Raw genomic sequence first — 11,360 nt, forward strand, 5'->3', positions numbered from 1 at the left:
ATAGCACTCGCAGCAGCTCAGACTAACGCAACCGTGATAGTCAGCGACTCTCAGACGGCAATAAGAAACTACGAATTCTTCTTGCAGGAGGCCAAAATTACAAAAGAAAGATATACATCACCTGGACACCCGCTCACACCCTCGCGGAGGACGGCAACAACGAGGCGGCACACGACGCGGCTCGAGGGCTTACGGACCGAGCCGCAGTCGCAAGTGACGCCCCGACACCCTCCGGACGTGACGGTGCGGTAAATGAGTGGGAGGACAGAATGACAACATATAATGACATTACGAAACATTATAGGTTACAGAGGCGCATATTCCCGTGACCTCACGCAAAATTGACAAAAAAGCAGTCTGTCGCATGGCGGCAGTTACAAACTAGGACGTATCCGAATCCTGCGCTCTCGCAGATCATATATCCGGATGTATATCCTACGGACAAATGCAAAACATGTGAATCGAGGGCCACTCTGGAGCATATATTATGGGAATGCCGAGGGGTAAATAACAATAAAGAAAACGCGGCCTCTAGCAGCAGCCTTCGCACGCGCTGGGAAGCCGCGCTGCTCAGCCCCGCCCTCGAAGATCAACTATGGGCCGTCCAGCGGGCCGAGGATGCCGCCAGGACCCAAGAACTCCTGGCCGTCACCTAGGCGGGGCCTTTGGCCCTCCCCACCAACTCGCAGGGCACACAATAAAGTTCTTTCCTCCTCCTCCTCCTAACGAGAAGGTTTACAGCATCGGTTTTTGTTCGTTTTGTGTGTTTGTTCTGGTAAATAAATTGGTGGTATTTATTCCCATACAACTTTTTTGGCTACCATGAGATATGGTAAACCTTGTTATTATTTGCCAGTGTGTATTTCGTTCTCTTAAAGTTCTTTTCTTGTTGCTTGTCTACTACCTTATTGCATTCTACTGCTTCTCTGAGATGTTAACTATCGTAACTGTTCTTGTACAGAAGTTCCCGTTACAGCCTTTGACTATGGAACCTTCTTCTGTTTATTAAATACTTCTAATAAATTATAATACTGAAACAAAGTGTGTTTATTTTAATCGCATTTGTAAAAAACATGACAACTTATAAGTCTTTGCAGAAATAGTCAAATTAGGAAATGTATTTCCAAGAAATACGGATATACGAGAAGGCCGATAAGGCGGCCTACTCTGAAATCCAGGAACAAGAAGGAACAATGTAGATAAATAAGGCGGCATGCACGAGGACGCATTTAGGCCAGTTTTCTTGCGCGGCGATGTCGTACGGCTCTCAAACAAGCTCTAGTAGAGTCTTCAATTTTAAGTGCGGAGCAAGTTTAAAGAAATTGGAAATAACAAAGGGATTTCTTCAAGCCTTCACCAACGCTTTCAAGAAAAAAAGTTCGAAGGGCACTAAGCGACTGTGAACTGTCGTCGCGCCTTATGGAAGGGCACCTGGTACTTACATATTACGCCTGACGCTTTATTACTTACTAGAGGGGCGTCCCTGTGAGCTTGAGTTTCTGGGACTTTATAGAGCAAGGAAAGTCGTACAGCAGCCCCAGTATGGGTCCGGAAAGAGACACGACTAGTTACTCGCACCCCCTCCCCTTTTGACAAGTACCTATCTGACGTCCTTCGGTTTCTCTATATTGCCTTATACTTTCCGACTACAAATGTTTTCGACTCTCTCGGCATTTCTGAGCTCAACTTGGTGTTCGAGGCGCGGGCTTCCCTCCTCGCCGTTCACAAGTGGTAACAGACGGTGTCCCCGTTGATGATGATGAGGACCTTGCTCTTCTCCGACGCTTCGCCTTGCGGCATGCCGGAATCGCAGCAGACGACGTCGGCGCCTTTCTGCGGACCGACGCGGCCACGTTCCGCGCCGCCCGACGAATTCACGCTCCCGATTTTGGTAGCATGGGATTTGTGGGAGAGCGCACCGAAGACCAGCTTGTCGATCCGCCCGACGGGAGCCTCGCATGCGATGAACAGCAGGTAGCTGAGCGAAAAGCACCACACCAGGGCCGAGAAGAAGAGCGTCACCTGCGCAGGAGAAGCACGATGTCGAATCGACGCTCAAGAGCAGGAAAACGACAGACGTCTGGCACGAATTCGCTCGCCTGTGTGGGCAGCCGTATTTGACGAAAATAACGTACAGCCGAGTTTCAGCGTTATTGCGGTGGCAAAATTTATTCCTACAACGAAGTGAACTATTGCTATCTAGCTATTTTAGCAGATGCGAGCTCTCGGAATATTACATAGTATTCTTTGTCTTTAAAATAGTAATAATAATAATAATAATAATAATAATAATTTTCTATCTTACAATATAAAATTTTCCTTAAATTTCCCGTCAGCTCAAGGTGTGTTTAGTGTATTTCTTACTTAGTTTAATAAACTTCCCGCCCATGTCGTATACACAAGTTCATTGATGCAAGTAGGCTAATAATGTTAAACTTAGAATGCACTGCCGACTGCACCATTGTTGCGGTGTGAGGTCGAGCTGCATGTACTACGCTGAAACCAGTTTACGACAGCTAGACCGTAGAGGAAGAGGCGATGAAAATAAAGGGGGGCGATAGGGTATCCGTTCGGGGAAACGCGAGCACGGGTGACGACGCTTGTTGTCTTACGATGAAGAAGTGAGAGAAGTAGATGCGCTCCCTGGAGATGTGGAAAGTGAGCAGGAAATACGGCGAGTGCACGAGGTAGACTCCGAATGACAGCCGGCTCAGGGGCGCGAAGGCACCCCAGGACAGGAACTCGTTCAGCCAGCCTGCACGTATGGTTATTTATGAAGATAATCTCTTTTAGTTTTTGTTTTGCTTTTTTACAAGAAATTATAAAGTTCGCATTTAGCGCGAGTAGAGGAAAGCGTTAAAAGGCCGTCATAGTTTGCGTCTACAGCGCAGTGACCTTCCTGGTGCAGCTCTATTATTCTGGCCTCAACTATAACGAGCGTGTGTAGCAGCTACTTGTGTGTTTTTTTTTTTTATTTCTATAGAATAGAATAAAAAGCAAGCATGCGCCCCCTGCTGTGTCCACATTTACACGCACTTCAAAACTAGCAGACATGTTAAAAAAGTAACATGTAACCCGCCATGGTTCCTTAGTGGCTATGGTGTTGGGCTGCTGAGCACGAGGTCGCGGGATCGAATCCCGGCCACGGCGGCCGCATTTCAATGGAGGCGAAATGCGAAAACACCCGTGTACTTAGATTTGGGTGCACGTTAGAGAACCCCAGGTGGTCGAAATTTTCGGAGTCCTCCACTACGGCGTCCCTCATAATCAGAAAGTGGTTTTGGCACGTAAAACTCCATAATTCGAAAAAAAAAAACATGCAGGTATTTTTGGTGATGTGTAAGGCGCATTTAGCAAGGGAAGTGTGGAAATGCTCCTTTGTCCCCTAAGAGCTTCCTTACTTGAATCTGTAGCCGCAGTTTGCCGCATCAAATTATTACGTTAATACGTTGCAGTGCAGCTGTCAAGACGGCAAGTTCCGTAATATACGTCTGTTTTTTTTTTTCACACCAACAGTAAACCATCAACATCCTAAGAACGTTATGGGTACACATAACAGCATTTGCATTCTTTCGTTAGGTTCTCATATCATCTAACTCAACTGGGCATAAAGCACAGCTTTTGGATTTATTGGCAGGTTGCTTTATGTACTTGTGGTACAACGAAAGCAGCCACATGAAAAAAAGAGCATCGTTTTGCAAATGTATTTTGCACATAGGCCATTATAAATGCTCTGTAAAATAAAAATAGTGAAATCTTGCGAGACGCAAATCTGCCGAAGCAGCTTCGATAGCTGTTGACACTCCAGGACCGCCTTTCCGAGGAATTGCCGCGGAGAATTAGCTGAAACAATGTGTCTTTGCACTCTAAAAATTTTTATACCCACAAGGGAGTATTGGGAGTATCCCGGCCACGGCGGCCGCATTTCGATGGGGGCGAAATGCGAAAACACCCGTGTACTTAGATTTAGGTGCACGGTAAAGAACCCCAGGTGGTCGAAATTTCCGGAGTCCTCCACTACGGCGTGCCTCATAATCAGAAAGTGGTTTTGGCACGTAAAACCCCATAATCTATCTATCTACCCATTAAACGGGAGGCTGTTAGCCATGGGACAACCGAACACCCTTTATGCGCCTATAAAGGTCGGAACATAAAGGTCTACCCTTCAGAGTGCAGTAACACGGTGTGAATTCGCATCAGCTTTTAGACATCAGTGAACAGCGGACATGTTTACAAGTACTTAAGTCTGCCTACACACGGCTTACTAGTATAACGAATGCTTTGATATTCAAAGACGAGGATGGGCGAGAAGGATAAGTAGATCCAAGGGGCTTGATATTTATTTCTTCAGTTGCAACCACATGAAGAAAACATACAATGAAGCTAGAGAAAGCAGAGGGGACATTGATTGTTATGCTTGGTTGAATTGTAGAAATAATAAGTAAAAAAAAAAATAAGGTGAACTGCTTACCGCAGGTGTGAACCGGACCGACACCTTCCGCTTCACGCGCGCGGTGTTTTACAGATTAGGCAGCCACGACGGCCATCCTCCCGCCCACTTTCTTGGGCATGTGTGTATGCGCAAACATTAGTGCGGGGAGTATTAGGCAGTGGTGCTAATTTGAGCTACTTAGTGAACACTCGTTCTCGCCCTATTTTCGAAAGTTGCACAAAACTCAGCAGAACAGTTTCCCAGTGCCCTCGCGTAGCTCGAAGCGGCATCTATATACAGGGTATTTCGGCGAACACTATCAATTTTCTATAGTATTGTCGGTGGCAGATAGAGCAATTCTAGTCCACGAGCTGGTCTACTCGAAGAGACAGACATTACTTGCAAAAGAATTGTAATGCATAATCAAGTTACTAGCAGAAAATTACTAATTAAGTTTTCACTCATTACATTATGGCGCAAGTTGCGATTTACACATTCTCGCGGGTGAGACTGCATTTCCACTTGGAAAGAATTGTGTGGATGACACCATTTACGGGATATGTGCCGTCAGACTTGCGGTAAAAAATGCCCTGTTGTTCCACTTACTTTCTTAAAAAACGTCATTTTATGCATTTAAACACAAAAGTAACTGGAACTTCAATGCATTTGTCCGCAAAGTTCCGGAATTATTATCCCGAAACTGCTGTCATCCTCAGAATTTGTTCCAGGTGGATCCGCCTTGCTAACTCACCGGCTAGAATTTGCGAATTGCAATATGTGCTATGCGGTTTTTATTAAAAAACTTATTTTTTTCTGTAAGTAATTTCCACCTCTTCGAGTATGCCAGCTCATCGACTAGAATTGGGCTCTCTGCCACAGGCAATTGTTAGAAAGTTTTCAATGTGTACGCTGAAAGCTCCGGTATTACATTTGATGAAAATAAGGGTCAAGTTATGGGTGATGTGGTGGCCAAGTTTAATGCCTGTAGATTATTTACAGCCTTCTCAATTAATTATTTATGCAAGTGTTCCAATGCGTAATACGCGTGCCTTACGAACCACGTAGAAAATTTGACCAATCTGGGAACCATAGCTATCAAGGAGTTTAAGGTTGCTGGAAGTCGAGGACACATTATGGCTGATATGCGTACAAAGCTTATTGTCCCTTAAGGCCTTCACATTTCATTACTTTAGCGAGAGCTCGGACGCGTTATACAGCTGCTATAGGCAATGATTAGCAGTGTCTTGAGAGAACTGAAGCTCGCAACGACTTCACATTTCGCAAAAAAAGTTGAGTACGCTATGTCTAAAGCAGTGACCAAATTTAAAGTGCGTAGGTGTATTACTTCCTTTGTCGTAAATGACCTATTGTACCGGGCGAAAGCATTCAATAATATATTGCGTCCACAGAGAGCGTAATGTGGCAGCGAGATTAAATTTGCAGGTAATGTCAGCCATGTCACGTGGAGACATAATATAAAAGGGGGTGGTTTAATTACAAGCATTGCGAAATATTCAAGCCTCCGCTCATAAGAAACAGAGCCCGTGTTCACAAAATGCTCTTACGCAAGGATTGCTTATAATAGCAATTACCAGCAAAAATGCTGATGGACACATTATTGTCGTAGGCGGCGGCCTACGGCAAATAGCCCTTACGAACGAAAACCTCCCTTCATTCGGCCCCATGCAGCTTTGGTCGAAATCGGGCTGCTATTCTGCAAGGACACACTAGTCTAGGGTGTTTTCTTTTCTTAGCAAAGCGTTTTGCATTTTCTGTACGCAAGAACCCTCTCGCTTCAATCTTGAGCGACCAGTCGCAACTCAAGCAGCTCCTGGTATGCTTGCCTCCTCTGGCCGTCGAGCAGGCAAACGTAATCCACGACACGCACAGCGACCAGAGAATGCGGTCGAAGAAGGCTGCGAACAGCTTCCCGGACTCTGAAGTTGGATTCCGCTGCTGGTACCAACCGATCTTCATGAACAGGCAGCACAAGCCGGCTGCCAGCGACACGCACCAGGCGATGACCTGTAATGCCTGCCGTGATGCCGGCGCAGAAAATTGAGAGAAAGGGCATTAACGAAAAGCGACCCGCAAGGGCAGAGTATGCAAGCCAAATATTGGGGTTTTTCAGTCTCGCAAACGATCCCTTCTCTTACACCATACCTTTCCCGGCGCACATGAGAAAAAAAAAAATCAAGATCGTTCGAGTCGTTTAGCTAAAACCACGCCACCGACGTCGTCTCTTTCGAGGTGCTACTGGCGCACACGTGATGAACAGGCAAGTGGCATGCGCAACTGCTTGCGCGCTCGTATAAGGAAACATTTCTGGACGCACTATTGACTTGAATACAGGCATTGCCAGCTACACACCACTGCGAGAACGAAGTCAAGGTTGTGGAAATGACGCACGGCAACTGCATCCGCTGTTTCAGCGCACGTCTATTCGCTGCAATCACTAAATGGCATTTCAGCGGTCGAGTTGCGGTAAGCTATATGTCGGGCCAAATACTTTCACGTCGGAGTACCTATTACTTTTATTCTAACTAACCTGGCTGACTTATTTGGTGTAATACCTTACTTTGGTCGTTTAATGGAACTTGCGTTTAATGGAACTTGGCACCGTGGAGACCATATTAAAGCGATCGTAAGCGCCTTGACCGCAACTTTGCGTTAAATTACCGTCGAGTAAGAACTCGCGGTCGCTATGCGGCGTCGCAACCATTATTGTGCGCGACCTTCATTTTTACTCAGGTCTTTCACTAATGGTCCTATTTTGCGGTCCCTTTCCAAGGAGCGGATGTGCTTTACGTTCATTGTGAAATTATTGCGTCGTTACAAAGAAAATCCTGCATGGGCATAATTTTTCTCGTGAATGGCACTGCAATATCGCCGTTATCAATATGACGCCGTCTGTACAACAAAACGAAAGCTGAAACAATTGCCGCCTCTTACTTGAATAACCACCTAGTGAACGAATATGCGGCGAATTATTGCGCAATTACATTCCATATCTGTTCAAGTAGGTTGTCCGAAGAGCGCACTTAGTTGTCGAGAGAAGAAACAGAAATTTGCCATTGCAAACCACGTAAACTCTAGCTTCCACCAAGAGGTCAAAATTTCTTCGTTTAGGGCCTCAACATCTAAGGGTTCAACGCTCGCATCCGACTGGGTCGTTGGGAGACTTTTACTGCGACCGCATTGTAGAGTTCAAAACTGAATACGCTGTTTCCTTGCGTCCTCTTACTCGGGCCGCCTCCTCATTTTTCCTTGTTATGGAAAACAAACTTTCTCGCAACACTACTGAGATTCGAACTAGCACACCTGCGTCAATGCGTATGCTGGACACTGTAACCTCTGCGCTATCGTGCAGTTATGAACCTGGGCAATTGTACGGGGTGCTGCGCTCCACAACGACTCCGAGAAGGGCGGCGTCTGTCCGTGCATTTCTGAAGCCGCAACTGAGAATAGCGTAGCCGACGAGGACGACGTTGTGTATGCCTCACGAAGAGGAAGGTGGCAGTGTACCCCGTGAGAGCGTGGCTTGTCGCTGTGAAGGAGCTCCGAGCCGGAGGTAAATCTACTGATTCATACTCACCTCAGATTCAGTGAGCCAGGGTCTATTCTGTTTCTAACTTGTTCATAGCAGTCATTTGAATGAGCCCCAATGCGCGAACTCGGTTTCAATGCACATTTTCTTTACCACTAGCCAGCATGACCTCTTCGCTTAGGTGAGGCGACAGGCAAATGAACCTACATCGACAGCTTGTCTTCCTAGCCCCCTGCACTGTACTCTGCTTGAGGTACATACGATCTCGAATGAAAGGAAGTCCTTTGCAATAAAGTTCTACTTATCGTGTTCTGGATGAAGTAGAAAAGTGATTAAATATATTTTACATTTACAAAATCCGCGTAACACAATATAAACCACGTGCTTAAAAGGACTCTTGAGCATTTTTTGAGAGGTCGCTGATTATCCTTCAGATTAATTTTAATGATTGTTTGATGGCGCATGCGCGTACTCCCTTGACCGAAAGTATGTATACGAACATGGAATTCAGCGATAAGGTTATTTTCTTCTCCGCCTATGAATGAGAGGAGGCGGCACTTGAAACTGAGGATGGTAGACCGACTTGGCATTGCAAAAATTCCCTGTGCACTCGTAAATTTAAGTTCCTGCGTCTCAAGTAGAAATAAATCCGGTTTTCTCGGCGGGTCTCGGGTTCGTATGCTTTCGCTCATGAGTGTATATGTGAAAAAAAAGAAGTAGATGAGAACAACATGAGCTATCCTCTCAGAAGCTGTTTGGCGGGGAAAGAAATGACCCATCTAAAGGTTGCGTTCACTCCGTCTACCTTGCCTCATCCGGCCAGCACACCAGCAGGACTCACCAGTCTATATCTCTGAATTACAATTAAACTAAGAATGATCCCCTCCCAACCTACACATTCAGTGTTGTTGAGGGAAACGTTCTTTTATTGCGCTTTTTTGGCGTCGCCGCTCTACGCAGCAAACGCTCTGTATCGAATATAGGGAAAATATCAGCAGAAAATATCAACGTCCACATCGGACCCTAACTGAACGCACACCAAGAGGACGTGTTAACTGCTGTTCTTAAGCAGGTAATAAGATGACAACGTATTAAGCACTGTTATCAGGTTCGTATTAGGACGAGGACGTATTAAGTCACTTCTGTGAAGTACATAATAAGGCTATAACGTATTATGTCCTGGTATTAAGTCTGTATTAACAAGACGTCGCATAAAATCCTCACGTTCACCATGTGCCGATAGCTTTTTGGCAGTTTCTGAACACCAACTTCCTCTGCAAGCGGTTCTCATACCCCAAAGCCCAGCGCCGACCAAAATTTGATGGACAAGTGGCGCTGCGTGGCCACAATGGCACGCTGTCAGCTCTGTCGTCGAGGATAATCAGCAGCACGCGTTTCCTGTAACATTCACGAGAGGCTTAAAACGCAAAAAAGGTGATGATGAGCTTCAAGCAAAGGTGCACTCACCCTTGCACAGTTTCTGGTAGAATATTCTTGAAGCATCTTTCGAGTGCGCAAAAGTTGCGTAAAAGTATTCGAGGCAACTGAAGACAAATGTTAAAAGTGTAATGCACGACTAACCAGTCACATCTGGTGGGTGTTCATAACAAATTTGATTCCACTAAGCAGTGCTTAGTGTTCACACCATCAGCGCAAGTATTAGCATGTGTTAAAGGAACCATTGGATAAGTATAAGATTTCGATGGGCATGGAATGCAAAAAAGTTCGCGCACCGTGCATTGTGTGCACTTTAGAGAACCCCAGCTGGTTAAAATTGCGGAGCTCCCCACTATGGCGTGCCTCATAATCAAATCGGGATTATGGCATGTAAAATTCCATAATTTAGTTTAGTTAAAAAGTGTGTGTGTTATATAAATGTCTTGAAAATGCTGCGTTTAATATGAGTCCCGAATTAGGCGAGTATTATCTACCGTTAATTTACAAATAGCACCTAGAACATAATCTTGAAAAGTCTACCATTGCAGCTTATTGAAATCTTCGTTAAATGTTAACTCCTCTTACACCATCTGTGTAATTGCTTCAATATTTCTTGCACCCCTCTATCAATGTTTGCTGCACAGCCGAGTTGCGCAACGCACATAGCCTAGCCTCCTTAAAAAGAAGAAAAAAAATACTGAACGGACAGTGTTTAGTTTGAGAGGGAAATCACACAAGGAAGCTCATCGATCCAAGGGCGTCACTCTTGAGTGCGTTGTTGCTCACATTTGGGCGTCCAGGCTTCTCGGAACAGCAACGCGAATCAAAGACCAAAGTCCCCACTTCTGTTTGGTATTTCCCGAGCGCTCAGTCACGGCTAAAAATACACCTGAGGATGGAGAAAGTTACGCCTGCCACATCGCAGTACAAGTATCTGGGAATACGAAAGGCTTGGGCACAAGGAACATCACCTGTCCCCCACATGGCTGCACCCTTTACCCAATTACAAGTGCGCCTGTATACGAAATACGATATACTACAGTTCTTTTTCCATTGTGTGAATAATTAATTGCTGTAAAAGTGTTGGCGGGCTGCGGCTCCTTCACAATACCAAGGCTTACGGCAAATTATGAAATCCAGAAAAAATATACGAAAGAACACGTCGAGAACACAGAACTAAGCAAACGCTAACCAACTGTCCGGCAAACGCAGTGAACAGACTACCGTCAACTGCCATCAAACGTATGCTACACTTTTTGTGCGCTGTTGATAGTTCACGAACTCAGCACCCTTCTTTGCCGGCAAAGTTTACATTAGTACAGTACACTGCACAGACAAAACACAGTTGATAAAACACGCCTATGTGTTTTCATGTTAAATATTTTAGCCTGAGTCATGGTGGTAGGCTTCACATTTGCGCGTTCTAGCGATTTCAGATTTCGAATGCACGAGGGATAGTCTCGCAGCCTCTTCATTGGGAATGAAATTACTTATCGTCGCATAAATGCAACAAAGTAGCACACGAACACAATCCACATCAAGGTGGCCCGAAGTCACAAAGCATAAAGAGGTAAATTCTTATTTAGCACGTCAGCCGGAAACCTGTAACGTGCGCAGAAAGCCGTCCTATTGTCCACGTTGCGCTGTTACACATAATAGTACGCATCTCTTAGCAAATATAATCTCCGCCGGCCTTTCCTTTCGGATGGTGCGCGTGGTGCGTGTGTGTTTGTGTGAGTGTGTGCGTGAGTGAGTGAGTGAGTGTGTGCGTGAGTGAGTGAGTGAGTGAGTGAGTGAGTGAGTGAGTGAGTGAGTGAGTGAGTGAGTGAGTGAGTGAGTGAGTGAGTGAGTGAGTGAGTGAGTGAAGGAGCGTGAGTGTGCGCGAATGTGTGTGTATTTTCACGCCAAGCATTGCCCCATCGTCCATGCTACAACGGCTCAAAT

The 11,360-nt window shown here is 45.6% G+C and overlaps 1 long non-coding RNA gene across 1 annotated transcript; it reads right to left on the reverse strand.

Moving 5' to 3' along the window:
* Positions 1–1,029: 1,029 nt before the first annotated feature.
* LOC129381109 (uncharacterized) lies at positions 1,030–2,977 on the reverse strand. The gene is made up of 2 exons (XR_008609341.2): positions 2,613–2,977; positions 1,030–2,022 (listed from the first exon to the last, which is right to left on the reverse strand). It is a non-coding gene; the product is annotated as an uncharacterized lncRNA (long non-coding RNA).
* Positions 2,978–11,360: the final 8,383 nt, after the last annotated feature.

This window comes from Dermacentor andersoni, chromosome 1 (genome assembly GCF_023375885.2).
Source record: "Dermacentor andersoni chromosome 1, qqDerAnde1_hic_scaffold, whole genome shotgun sequence".
NCBI classification, from domain to species: Eukaryota; Metazoa; Arthropoda; class Arachnida; order Ixodida; family Ixodidae; genus Dermacentor; species Dermacentor andersoni.